This window comes from Hippocampus guttulatus, chromosome 10 (genome assembly GCF_054856545.1).
Source record: "Hippocampus guttulatus isolate MCC_2025c chromosome 10, RoL_Hgut_1.0, whole genome shotgun sequence".
In the NCBI taxonomy this organism is placed as follows: Eukaryota; Metazoa; Chordata; class Actinopteri; order Syngnathiformes; family Syngnathidae; genus Hippocampus; species Hippocampus guttulatus.
Window position 1 is genome coordinate 5,342,645 of NC_141270.1, and position 14,116 is coordinate 5,356,760.

At 42.6% G+C, this 14,116-nt stretch overlaps 1 long non-coding RNA gene across 1 annotated transcript in view; it reads right to left on the reverse strand.

The window, feature by feature from the left end:
* Positions 1 to 14,116, reverse strand: part of LOC147199011 (uncharacterized) — an 84,304-nt gene that overhangs the window by 61,083 nt on the left and 9,105 nt on the right. Inside the window, exon 2 of the long non-coding RNA XR_015101962.1 lies at positions 11,839 to 11,921. This is a non-coding gene — a long non-coding RNA (uncharacterized LOC147199011). The remainder of the gene's footprint in view (positions 1 to 11,838; positions 11,922 to 14,116) is intronic.

Below are 14,116 nucleotides of genomic sequence, written 5' to 3' on the forward strand. Positions count from 1 at the left end.
AATGACTGGTATTTTTAAATGGTAGTATTTTTTCACAAGTCACTCTACTATACCGTACTCTCATTTTGCGATATGTTCGAAATAAATCCCCCCCGCACTTCTGTCCACACTTGTGTTTTTTCGAGAGTACCAACAATCAAATACACAAAATCGAGAGAAAACAGACACACACACAGAGGACGTGTGAATAAATGTTCCTGTGGTGATTGTTTGATTTGTAAAACTCCGCACAGCAAAGCGGGCAATTAGAGGCGCATCCTGACATCACTTGACTGTATTCCTTTAACCTTTCCACAATGAGCCACGTCGAAGGATTTGTCACCTTCGCAGCGGGGCCCTTGGCACCATGCTTTTCACGAGCCACAGTGGGCGAAAAAAAGAGGAAGGGAGGGAGAAAACTTGCAATCCTCCTGTGAGGATTTGGCAAAGTTATAGAACTCCCAATTATTAAAATGTCCTCTCGCAGCCTCTCTTTGCGGGCCTCCCGTCTCTTTCCGAGACTTACAAAAAATATATATATATATTATATATATCCGCAGTGCCACTGAAAAGTGTATAATGCCCGTGTGCCCACATGACTGCCGAAAAACACTCCTGCTCTTTCTGCCCCGCTGAGTCCTGCTGCATAATGGGGTTCTTGAAGGCTTCGGGCTCACAAGAAGGCCTGCCTAACAAAGCCTCGGTGGCTGGCAAGCGACAGGAGAGAGGCTGTTTGCAAGCCGGATTCCCCCCCCCCCCCCCAAAAAAAAATCCTCATTTCGGGGAGGGTTTCTCTGGGACGCAGTGGCGGCAGCATGCCAGTGTAAGGTTTTGATATCTTGGCAAGCGGGGGGGGGGGGGGGGGGGGGGCTACACTGTGTTGGTCTTTAGTGAAGGTCCAGGGAGTTGGTCCGAGAAAAGAAAGTTCACAAATTGGTTCGCAATACATTTCACAAGTCGGGAATCTTACACAACCGGGATTCTTTTCCCTACATTAAATCAGATCAATAAAGCCTCATAGTATTTCCATATCCCCCCCCACCCCTTCCTGAAACCCTGAAGACCCACCGCCCCCCAGCCCACCTCCTCCTTTGGTCACCATTCACTTTCCTATTTAGCTCCACAGGAGCGAACCTGTTTACCTGATGGGTGGTCTTAGACCGGGCTAAACTAAAGCCCTTGCCATCTAAGTGTAGAGTAGCCGCTAATCCGATTTCAGGAAACAGTCAAACCCACACACCACACCACTACACCCACCCACCAACCGCACTGTGGTTTGCTGCCTTTGGATACAAGGGGAGGCAAAAGACACAAGTAACTTCAAGAGGAACTTTCTTTGCAATTATATACTTTGTGTGAGCATACAAGTCTAAATATGGTTTATGAGTAATATTGTGTTTGTGGAATAAGAATCCAAACAGAGGATTGGATTTAAACCACCCTCTACTGTTGACTGAAATTGACGTCAAACTGCCTTCGGGCTCGCATTGCCAACATCACAGGAGCAACCCCAGAAAAACAGGTGAATTATGATGTTTGCGATTTCCAGTGACTTTTCCAGTTGCATCGGGACATGTTGTATGTGCGCCTTTTAGGGGCGTGGCCTAGTGAGTGATCTCAGGAACATGAGCGGTTAGTCTTCAGGCAAGATCTGGACAATTTGTTATGTTTGTATTGTTTAATCATAGGCTCAAATTTTGGCTCAGAAAGCAAAAAAAAATGTACAGAGTGAGACGTTGCAACTGGAAAAAGTCATTTGAAGTCAACGGCATCAATCGATGACATCAGTGGATTTTTTTTCCAGTTATTTATTCTGAAAAAAAAACCCTAACCCTAAACCTCCAACTCGCTTGTGTGCTCTTTTGCCTCGAAACACAAGCTCACAATTTCACTTTTACTGTCGTCCCACACACACTCACACTGGCACACACCAAGTGTGAAACCGAAACATATTCTTATTTTTGTTTGTTTTGTTTGTTTTTAAAGAAAAATAGCTTGTTAGTTTTGGATTGGTGACAGGGATCATGTTTTGTTTATTCAGCTTATTTAACTTTTGTCAAAATGGAAATATCATTTTACTTCAGATTGTATTTTTGTTGCTTTGAACCCAAATAAATAAATAAATATATACTGTATATATACTGTATATGACTTTGTTTTGAATATTACAGCATTATCACATCTGACCAAAGACCTTCCAAAAAAAAAAAATAAATAAAACAATATGCGGCCCTGCAGGATTTTCATTTTGGTACCCCAGATATACTCCAAACTGATGGCTTTCGTTCCGTTTTGTGACATGGATGGGACTTGTGTGCATCTGGCCCTCTAATAAGGTTCAGCAAATCGGACATATTACCCGCACGCCGGCAGGTCTCTCTCTTGAATGCACTCGGCCCTCTCCGGGACGTTACAGAGGCCGAACATAAAGCAGTGTTTCATGGTCCCGCGGCTTATCTGGCCTCTTAAAGTATGTGAGACATGCCAGGAAACAAAGGAGCGTCTCTGTACGCCCGCCACCAGGGCGAGCATATCCCTTTCACGGGCCACACATCGGACTGAGGGCTACACCTGGACGGAGACTTTCCTTGAGCGCAGCCACAAAAAAAAAAAATCCTATGGACTTACTCTATAGAATCAAAGAGGCACATAAATAGGCCTTAAGAAGTTAAATTTAAGACTTTGTGGCACATTTTAAAGGCCACTTTGATTCAAATGAACAAAATGTGACCACATTGCAAATCAGCCTTATGTTGTTTGTGCCTGTGGCATTTTTAAGACCTTTGAACGGCAGATTTAGGGGTATTTAGGGGATAAGTGTTTATTTTTTTTAAGGATACTAAAGGCCTTCATTTTGTTAAATCACATTTAAGACTTCAAAGACGCAAGAAGAGCCTGAATGTAAAACTAAGATAACAGTGACTTGAATGACTCGATGTTGATAACTGTGACATTTGGCCAAGTTCATTAGTCCCACCAGAGGAAGCAAATTATTGCCGTGCATCATATTGTATGCACGGTACAGATTTCATATTTTGGGTTACACTCGTTCAATGTGTCGTTGACGCGATTGTGCTTTTTGTGTCTTTGAATTGGATATCTAATTATTAGGCAAGCACACAAAGGCACTGAGCCTTGTGAATATACAGCAGCTATTTCTGCTTGCTGACTGTGTGCAAATGAGAGGCCTCTTATATGACCCATATACCGCTATGCGGGGAAGAGCGAGTGCAATTTAGAGAAAGCATGGCCTCAGCTGGCCAAACGAGAGCAGTACAAGCCAAAGCTTCATTGTCAACGGCATCGGAGCAAATTCGTTTTTTAAGAACATAATGGCAAAAAAAAGATGCCAACACAAAACATATACAGTATATATATATATATATATATATATATACATATATATATACTGTATATGTTTTGTGTTGGCATCTTTTTTTTGCCATTATGTTCTTAAAAAACGAATTTGCTCCGATGCCGTATATATATATATATACACACACACACACACACACACATGTGGATGTGCGCACGTGTGTGACATGAGTGGATCAGTGTCACAGCTGATCCCTAGTGTACTGTCAGAGAACAGAGACCCTGAGGGGCCTTTTTTTCTTCTTTTTTTTAACACCACTGAGAATGTCCATACGGCATCTGTCGAGAGGGTGTATTACCACTGTGAGTCTCTGTGGGCATATTTGTGCACTTTGTGCATTGGGGGGCAGGGGGGAGGGTGGCGATGCATATTTTGTGACTGCAATGGTGTCTTGAGATAGGAGTAGCCCAATTTGGTTAGGGTTTTTTTCAAGATTTAAGCAATTACACACACAGGTTTTTACTTTGACTTGAGACAGCGGCAGCGAATTTAAGTCAATTTACTTTTTAGTTTTTTACTTACTTAGTTTGTGCCAACAAACTGCTGCTTCACAAAGAGGCTTCCATGCCACTCTCTGGTTAAGTTTACTGTCAAACTAAACATCAAACAAAGGAATTACACTTTGTGTACACCGAGCATCTTCCTGGCATTCCATTGGCTAAGAGGAACCTCCACCGGATGTGTCTGTGTGTATAGATTAATAGATAGATGTGTGTCTATGCAATGTCCCCATCATTCGCACCTTGGGCCATGAGGCGGTCCGATAGTTTTACGTAAATGTGAATGACCCAGAAAAAGTGTTCACCAGTCGGGCGATCGCTCACGATGCTGATGTTTACCTTGGACATTTTCGAAAGATTGTTAAAAGGCAACAAAAGCAAACGTCCTTGGATCAATTCTTGACAAAACGCCAGGCAAAAACCACTTCTGAGAGAGAACATGAACTAAAGAGGGCAAAAAAACGATGTGGATGCAGTTAAAAGTTGAAATGACCATCATTTTAATTATGCCCAACTCTCATTTATTGTGCAATAATCTCATTGTAACATGTATTTGTTACATATTTTGATGAATTTTTATGTTTTAGAAAACAATTATGTGTGAATTTTTTTTTGGGGGGGGGGGGGCTTGGAACGGATTAGGGCATTTACATGGAAAACGCGGCTGTACTTACATTTTCTCGTTAAGAAATTTCTTCCAGAACCAATTAGTTTCGCAAGTAGAGGTACCACTGTACTTTATTTGGGTTTGGGTTTCATTTTAGTATCGTCACAGAATAAACTCATATCTCAAGGCACCAATCAACGTATGCGATTACGATTTGAGAGTCCGATTTTTGCTTCCGCAGGCTGATTCCACCTTTCATTCACCTGTGAAGAGAACTTTCTTCCGGCTCCCTACTGTGTTTATTTGTCCTCTTTACACTCACAGGTCAGTCTCGTGGCTACAGCCAATGTTGACCTTGGTTTAACCATCCCCGCCACAGTAGCCGTACTCCATAAACAGGAAAGACTCAGCGTCTGGTGTTAAAAGCCCCCCCCCCCCCCCCGGACTGTGTAAATTACAAAGTGTAAATAAGAATGATCATGGCGCGCCGGCTGCTTTGGCTGCGCCATTGTCCTTCGGTTACCTTAAGCAAGTCTGAATAGCTCACTGCAATGCTTTGAAATCAATAATTTTGTTTTTGGAAAGCGGCTACACGGAGAAATGAAAATCCCGTAGGAGTGGAAAATACGGAAGATTCATAGTTGACCACAATCTGCTTTGGACACTGGTTGACCTTTGATTTTCTGGGTTGGGAGATTCATGTAACAGTTTCTTGAACTTTCTTAATGGTCATTCAAAATGTTTGTCCACAAGATGGATTGTTTTCAAGGTAAAATGTTTTTTCCCCTTTCTTGATATAAGCTACATGTTTCAAAAATAGGTTTCCCATTTCCCAAGTATCACAATAGTGTCCCCATAAATAAAACATGGCCTCTTCTGAAGTGAGTCACCGACTGCCGCAGAGAGCAAAAAGCAAAACCTTGAATAAACTTCAGCAGTAATAAACTGATGTGACTGCGTGTAAAAAGATCATAACGCAAAGTTCCGGTCAAATAAAGCTCATAATAATACAGTAATAGTAATAAAGGATTAAGTGCATTTGTAAGCAATCCATTACTGGTTTACTTTCACTCCTGAATTGTGAAATACAAGATACCAAAACAATAATATTTAATATGTATTCTAATTTTTGTCAAGATGGTGGTACTTGGAGAGCTCAGTACAGTAAATATTCCCATCCCCGGAATTCTATGGAAAGGAATATCCTTCACCCGGAATAAAAACCTATGCATTAACATTTTGACTACGATATTACGTGTTACCGGATGTTGCGTAAGCGGAAATTCGACATGACCGAAGAAACGTGTCCACTTCGCCGTTTTCATTCATCAGATTCGAAACGAAGACGTGTAAGCGACTTTTTATTGGCGTGCGTTTTACTGTAATTGCGAAAGATTTTAACTTTATTCACTTACGTCGTGTAGATCATCGCATCGAAACGAAGAAGAACTGTTAACGACTGGAGCGGAGCGAGTGAAATGCATCCGTTTGAGCGAGGCTGGACACAAAGTTAAAAAGATCCAGCAGACACTTGGAGTCGGAAAGACGCAAATTTACGAAACTTTAAAAAACAAGGCATCGATTAAACTCCTGATGACAAGCCACCATCCAGCAAGGAAGCAATGCAAATGGCAACAAAAATCCTTCATTATGCACAAGAATTACCAGACATCGGTGATCAACGGGACAGTTACTTGCAACTAGCAAGAAAACTGTATGACACGCAGGCAAACATTGTCATAAACCAAAGAATGCATCCAACAAAACAATCCAAAATACAATTTTTTTTCCCAAGACAGAAAAAAATAATTAAAATACTGTATGTATTTTACTGTTGTGATTTTTTTGGGATACACCTGTATTGCAGTTTTTGTTATATAAACAGTTTTTGGACAATATATTTTGTATTTTATTGATTGTGTTGTTACACATGCATTTTGTCAACATACTTGCAGGTTCATAAAGGACATGTACCATGCTCATTTCCCAAATGAGGAATTTCTGTTATCAGGACAAATTGGACAGCGCAAACACGAGTCCGTACTAGAGAATATTTACTGTATTTTTCATGTGGTACTTTCGGTAAAAAGTTGGAGAACATGTGTTTTAAAAAAAAAAAAAAAAAAAAAGCTTTGTCAATGTTATGATGTCTGGCAGTAGCATAAGGTGATGTCAATGCGTCTTTTGATCTCGTGATGAAACAGCCAGCCAGTCAAAAGATAGTTATTGGTTTGTAATGAAACTCATCTATAATAATCCAATTAACATGAAATTAAAGTGGCATAATGGTGACCGGTGGTAAATTGTTGCAATTTGAATGATTGGCACCTGAAAAGACGTGACGGGGTCGATCAGGAATGTTGAAAAGTCCATTTATGAAGACGTCACCCTGATATGACGCTCCGAGACAACGGCTAGTGGTGAGGCATTTATTTGTTTGGACGCCGTGTGCTACTGAGCAAAGTGCTGAGCGGACAATTTTAATCGAAGCCCGCCGAGAGAAGCCTCTTGAAAAGGCACCGAGGCGCTCGCCGGCTTCCTTGAGTAGACACAGACTGTTCCAGGTTAACTGGTTTTCTTAATGTCGCCACGCTGGCCAACTTTTCTTTCAGGGGGTGAAAGTCAAACAGGGCCCGGTGAAAGACTTCAGCGCCCATTAGTGGACAAAAAAAAGGGGGGGTGGGGGGTTTGGTTAAATGGCTCTCCTGCGAGCAAGCAGTTAAAGCAGGGCGGGATAAAAGGGCCTCTCCACACACACTTGCTCAGACAGATTAGCGAGGTGACGCTCGTCTCGAGGACGGAAAATGTTTGCCCGCGCACAGGAGAGCACTCCGAGCTCAGCGTTGTCACCATTACGTGTATCGCCGGGAATGAGCATAAAGCTGTGGCGCGCCAGCAATGAAAAAGCTCACACGGAAGCATTTTGGGGGGGGGGGGGTTGCCTGCTGACCGAATATGGCCCCGCGAGAGCTTTTGGAACCGTGCCCCTCAATGCAATTTTTTAAAAAACGAGGAAAAGCTCAGAGGAACGTTTATGAAAAGGGCACGGAAACAATGAACACAACTGCACTCTGGCGTATTCTACCATATTGTGCGGAAATTAAGAGACATAGAAATAAACAGCTTGCGCATTATGATAATTCGATGGGCATAGTGATGCTCATTCTGGTGTGCGCACAGTGGGCACTGGACGTCCATATCATACATGTAGACATATTACACGTAAATTTGGTCATGGAACACAAAAGCTAAGTCAACAGTCTCAAACTTGGGCCTTAAACTGGACAGTGATTTCAAACTCGATCGGCAAATTGGTGCCGTTGTTAAATCCAGCTTCTTTCACCTTAGACAGCTGGCCAAAATAAAACCTCTCCTCTCTCATGAACACTTTGAGACAGTAATTCATGCCTTTGTCACATCCCGGCTCGATTACTGCAATGCCCTTTACTTTGGAGTCAGCCAGTCCTCCATTAAGCGCCTTCAGCTGGTCCAGAATGCCGCTGCTCGCCTCTTGACTGGTACTCGTAAGAGGGAGCACATAACTCCTACTCTGGCATCCCTTCACTGGCTCCCCATTCATTTTAGAGTTATTTTCAAGATCCTCTTATTTGTTTTCAAATCTCTGAATAATCTCGCGCCACCTTACCTCTCTGAGCTCATCCGCCCCTACACACCTGCCCGGCGCCTCAGGTCTGTGGACCAGACCTTATTAGAAGTACCAAGAACTAAACTGAGGCTCAGAGGGGATCGAGCCTTTTCTGTTGCTGGTCCCTCTCTCTGGAATGACCTCCCACTGAACATTCGGCAAGCCTCCTCGCTGCCCATCTTCAAAACCCTCCTCAAAACTCACTTGTATTCTTTGGCATTCGACTCAGCATGACTTAGATTTGTTCTTGGTTTTACTGTTTGGTGCTTTCTACCGCCTTTATTACCGATTTGTCTTACTGTTTATTGTGCATGTTAAATTGCTCCATGTGCAGCACTTTGTATGCAGCGATGGCTGTTTGAAAGTGCTCTATAAATACTGTTGACTTGACTTGACTTGACTGTTGACTTGACTTGACTTGATTCTGCGCAGAGGATAAAGAATACGCCTGTGAGTATTGTATGATCTGTCTGCATGTGTTGCTAAAGATCGTGTTCAACTACAAGCTCTTTAAAAAGTTTTGAATTACCGCAACGGTCTTTTGCTAGCCGGTCTGTGATGTTTTGTATTGTGTGTTAGCGTTTAGCTAGCGCACTTGGGTGAGAAAGTTCATGTGGTTTGGTTAAACACACGACGTGTAATTGTAATTGTTTAGTGTTAAGGTAACATATTTACATTCTCCTTTGCTATGTTTTTGTACAATTTTAAAATACAGTGCTATTTTTAATTATTTAATTTTTAAAAAACCAAAGCGGTCGTTTTGGGGGACTTGAACGGCAATAGCATATCAATTCATGTTCTTGAATTAATTAATTTGTTCTTAAAATGGCAACGCTACGTTAAAAAAAATGCACAGGTACCTGTATATGCACTGGCTCGTTACAACAAAACTGTTATTGAAAAGCACTGAAATAGAAAATCTTGTCCCAACATTTTTTAAAACTTATTTTACTCTTGTTTTAAGCAAGTTGCCGCCCTTTCGGAGCGAAAATAAATTCTTCTTCTTCCTTCTGCTTACTTTTCGAGTGTGGGGAAAACATGCGCGTAATTACAAGCGCACTGCTCCATTGCCAGCACCCAGGCCCTGATTGCGTTGCAGCCATGAAGTAAATGTTACATGCTCAGTTAGCAGGTGAAACCAAGCAGGCAGATGTGTCTGCAGCCTCAGTAGACACTCACCGGGCCCTGATGCTGCCTGCCCGTGTGTGCGACACACTTCCTGGCCAAGTCAGCTGCTCAGTAGCCAAGTTGCTGAGCAGGTATGTGTGTGAGAAAAACAGAAAGACACGAGAATCCAGGAATGTAGAAAAAGAAGAAGAAAAAAAACGACATTCCCTCAAGACTTTCACCTCATGTTTACATGCTTCTAAAGCTTTTCATGGGTGACTGACGGTTGGTCAAGTATTGTTTCGAATCACAAAATTCAATAGTCCATGAATGCCGTTATAATGTCACATATGTAAAACCGAATGAAAAATCTACATAAGGCTCCACAAAATATAAAATAAAAATCATTTCTGAGTTATTTTTTCCTCTCCTGTGTTGGCCCATCTGTTTCTTCCTTGACGATCGCGCCATGTTTTTGTGGTTCGATTTAAAAAGAAAAGTGCATCAGTCAACATGCATGCTGTGCCCAATTCCTTACTGTGGGGCCAAGAGTCCCCAACTAATTTTTTTTGTTGCTTTTTTTTTTTGCGTCTGATTCAATTGCTCGGTGTGCAGTGAGTGTAACGTGTCCGCCCCTCCCATGTAGCCAAATAACCAAAATATCAGAAACACCTCTCATGTAGTTCAGTTTCACACCACTGAAAACTTTTCAATCATTACATTGTTGCACGATTTTTGCCAATTTAAAAAGATGAATCAGTGAGGCCCATAATTGCCCTAAAAAAGTGAATACAACTTCTTGTTGACACCCACAAACTACCAAAATGTCATTCCTGTTTGTTATGGTCAAGTGTACGCAAAGTGAAGGAGGAGCGGAGGTATGCTGGCTATCGGGCCGAGAACACAATAGCCCTCCTTCTCAGGGTATGTAACCGTAGACCCTCATAAAGTCCCGGCCCACAAATAAAAAGCCACGCTCGGCTCGTGTTTCGACAACAAGGGCTGCTATTATGCAACTCAAGCTCTGGTTTGAAGAAGGCCATCAAATGTCAGAGAGCAACAAGTGCATGGCGCACCGATTCAGACGCGACATGCTTTACATAATGAATTAGGGAAACATCAAAAGGTGGCTATTTGTACTGCAATGCATCTAACATGGTGGAAAAAGAACCTCATTTCTTTTTCCCCAATGATAAAAATCACACTTTATAATATTGTCCTTCATAAACATGCACAGTAATTACATCAATAGAACTAATAATTTTTGTGACACTTTCTCATTCAATTCAATGCACATTGCTGCTTATTCTGGTGTGCACAGCATGGCCACCTGGGGGCAGTATAAATGCCAGTTCATACCCTCTTCACATTTGCTTTCTTGCCTGGGATGCAACAGCCTATCATATTGCAGCAGAGCAGATCCTGCCTGGAACTCCAGTGGGATCATATCGTCACAGACAATACAAAAATACAATTTCTAACCTGCGTACTTTTAAACCAAGGATAGGGAACTTCAATTGTACACGATCGTCTTAGGCCTCGACACAACTTGCTGATGAGCTGATCATTTGAATCAGGTGCGTTGAAGTAGAGAAAGATCTAAAACGGGCAGGATATGGCTCTCGAGGAACGTATATATATTTCCTACCCATCAGTTGCAATAGTCACATGACCAGACCCCAGAAAATAAGTGAATCAAGTTCGGTCGTTACGCGAGCCTTTAGGCATTGTCATTTCATCTTCAGTCGACAGAAAGTGGCAAAATGGCCGCCCCCCTCAGTTGGATAAAAATGGGTGGATTTCGCTGCCTAATTCATATTCCACAAACACAATATTAATCAGAATACTGTCATAGAATATCATATGGTAAAAAAAAAAAAGTTTGACTTGACTTCCCCATGACAGGCTTATAAGCAGATAGATGCTGACCACTGCCTATGTTAGCATTAGCATTAAGCTAGCTTTTGTTTTATCCATCATCTTGGAGAATTTGGAAGATGGGTCACTCGTACCCCAAGGCACCACCATATGATGTAGAAGGAATTAAAAAAAAAAAAAGACTCAATTGTGTTGAACTAAGTCACATAAAGGGGCGGCACACTGCATTTTCCTTAAAATAGCTTTCCCTTCAAACATTAGTCTGAATTGTGTCAATAGTTTACAAGCAAGCAATGACTATAGGAGCTTTTCTTTGCACATTTCAAGCCTCCCCGTTGCTTAAGGTTGTGACCCCACTTTTGAGTTTTCCCGGGGCTGTTGGGTTAATGAAGGAACAACAAACTGGGCCTGCGGCTAATTTGGAGTGGCACTTCCTGCACTACCCCGACCCCCCCCCTCCTCCTCCCTCCCTTGTCTCCACAAAGACGTATTTCATTTTCTCTTATCTCTGCCTCAGTCATGTGGCTTTCCGCATGGACGCCCATGTCTCCCCCAGTTGCAAGACTAATGGAAACTTCGTTAATGTCATTAATCTGCCGACCAGGACACGGACCAAACATGTTTAACCTTCCCGATGTAGGCTGCCGCCACCGCAACTGCAGCAAGTGTCCACACACTGTAACATCCTATAAAGTGTAACATAGCCACTTCGGTCAAACGAGGGTAACATGTCGCTTTTACTTACCCAAACATTTAGCAACATCTATGAAGTAGTCCAGTCTGTTCCATGATGCCGATTACCCTTCAAGGTGTTCTAATTGCCACCACCTAAGAAAAAAAAGTGGAAAGTGCATTCATTCAACTTGGCTCCAACCTTCCCTCCTATTGGATGCGCCAGCAAATTTCAATTTATGCACAGCAAGTCCCCAGAGCACAACGTTGCGCCGCTGCACCGCGGCCGCACAGACGCAATGAATGGGTTGGTCGATTGTGCACTGCGTTCTGCTAAGTGCGGTGTGAAAAACATTTATCTTTTCCAGGTTTCACAGAAAAATGTATTTAGTGAGTTGTTTTTTTAATTAGAAAAAATTAACGTTTTATTTCATTTAACTTTATAAACCCAGACAGAAATAACACAACTAAAGTAAATAAAAAGAATGAATTCATTTTTGCGACTGGTTTTTTTGTTTGGACATTGCACTCCTCCTTTGTTGTTACAGCTGTAGCTTTTGTGAAAGCTGCTATATCAATAAAAATGTATTCGTATGCTTGCCATTGCTACCTGGGAACAGCGTAATACGACAGAGATGGAGACAGAGATATCACGACACCCGAGCGGTAATAATAATCATTCGTCACAAAGGATCAAGAATATTTGTGAGTAGTATTAGATGTCTGTGTACAAGTGTTGCTTCACCATTTATGCTCAAATATGTGTTGCTTCAAGGGTTACTACGGCACCGCAACACTGATGCTATTCGCTAGCCCATCTACGGGTGTATGCATCATTTGTGGGCTTTCCTAGGGGGGAAATCTGTGTGGTTGTTTTAAATACACGTGTAAATCTCTTGTTTTGTGTTTAGTTGGGCAGTAGGTTGTCTGGTTGAGAGGGAAGAAATTTCATCTGTGCTGTATGTTGCACACTCAGCGCATTTGACAATAAAGTTGTACTTGACTTGACTGACAACTGGCGTACCCTATAAGGAAGAATTTTCACCTTATTGAGTCGACTGACACCATACAGCGCTTATACTGTATTGGAAAAAGTAAAAACGTGCCCCCCCCCCACAAAAAAAACACAGCTTGAATGGTTTGCATTATAATGTTATGGCAAAATTCAATTGTCATATGTACTGAGCTGTCACACACTCAGTAAAATAGATGTGTAGTTTTGCTCTAATCAAAAAAACACGCATCACAACAGTCAAAACTTTGTTGGTGTTGTGTTTTTGATGCGGCCCCGTTTGGCGGAACTGCCTTTTGGGGGGGGTTGGATTTAGGATGTTCCACTGTATCTCTGTTATTTTCTTCTCCAATCAGCCTCACTCGAGTGAGCGGGCCCTTTCTACATGACAGCACGCTCACTTCCACCATGCACATTCAAACAATGGCAATGTCAAAAGACTGCTTAATGACTAATCAGGTGGCTGGGATTCATTCCTCATTCAAGCCCCCCCCCCCCGCCACCCCTCTTATTCACACATTCCAGCCGCTCTATGAATGGACACTCTCAGCCCTGTGTGGCATATACTTTCATTCATAAAGAAGAAAACAGGAGGGGGGGGGGGGGGGGGGGCAAGGTCGTGGGGTGGGGCGGGTGAAAAAAAAAAGAGAGAAACCTCTCTGGAAGGATGAGTAACCCAGGGGACATTATTTTCTTTTGTGTGGCACTCAGCTTATGGGGCCAAATGCCAGCAGGCTTACTCGCACACTGTCTGTCTGTGTGTGTCCCTCTTTCCTTTGCACACAGTAATTAGGAGGATCTTAATTGAGAAGGGGTTTATTAGTGTCTGAGGAAGGCTTTAAACGTCACTTTAATTAAGGGGATTTCGCCAGACAGCTTGTGTGGCGATGTCACCCGTTTTATAAAATCCTTGTTTGGGCACAACAAGGAAAATAGAAGTGGGGTCTTTAGAAGGGAGGCAAGTGGTGAGGGGAGGGAAAGGGAGGGGGTGGGGGGGGGGGGGGGGGGTCTTTCCATAGGGAGGTTGTCTAGACCTGCGGTCAGACTCCGAAAAGTTAGTCTGACCCTGGCTGAGCATCCAGATGACGGCATTATCTGCGAGGAAATTGTGCGTGTGCAACGTGTGTGCAAAAAGGAAGCAAATGGGCCCAAACAAAGCGCCTCGCCCGCTTTAAAGTCTTTCATTCAAAAGATAACCTGCCTCGAAACATTCCAAAAGCGGGGGATTAATTTATTCTCGGCATATCCTATGCCCACTCAAGCAGGATATAAAATCAGAGATTATTTCCTGCTTGGTTAACCCGCATCCGGCCGGTCGCTCGCACAAAGCCACTCTAAT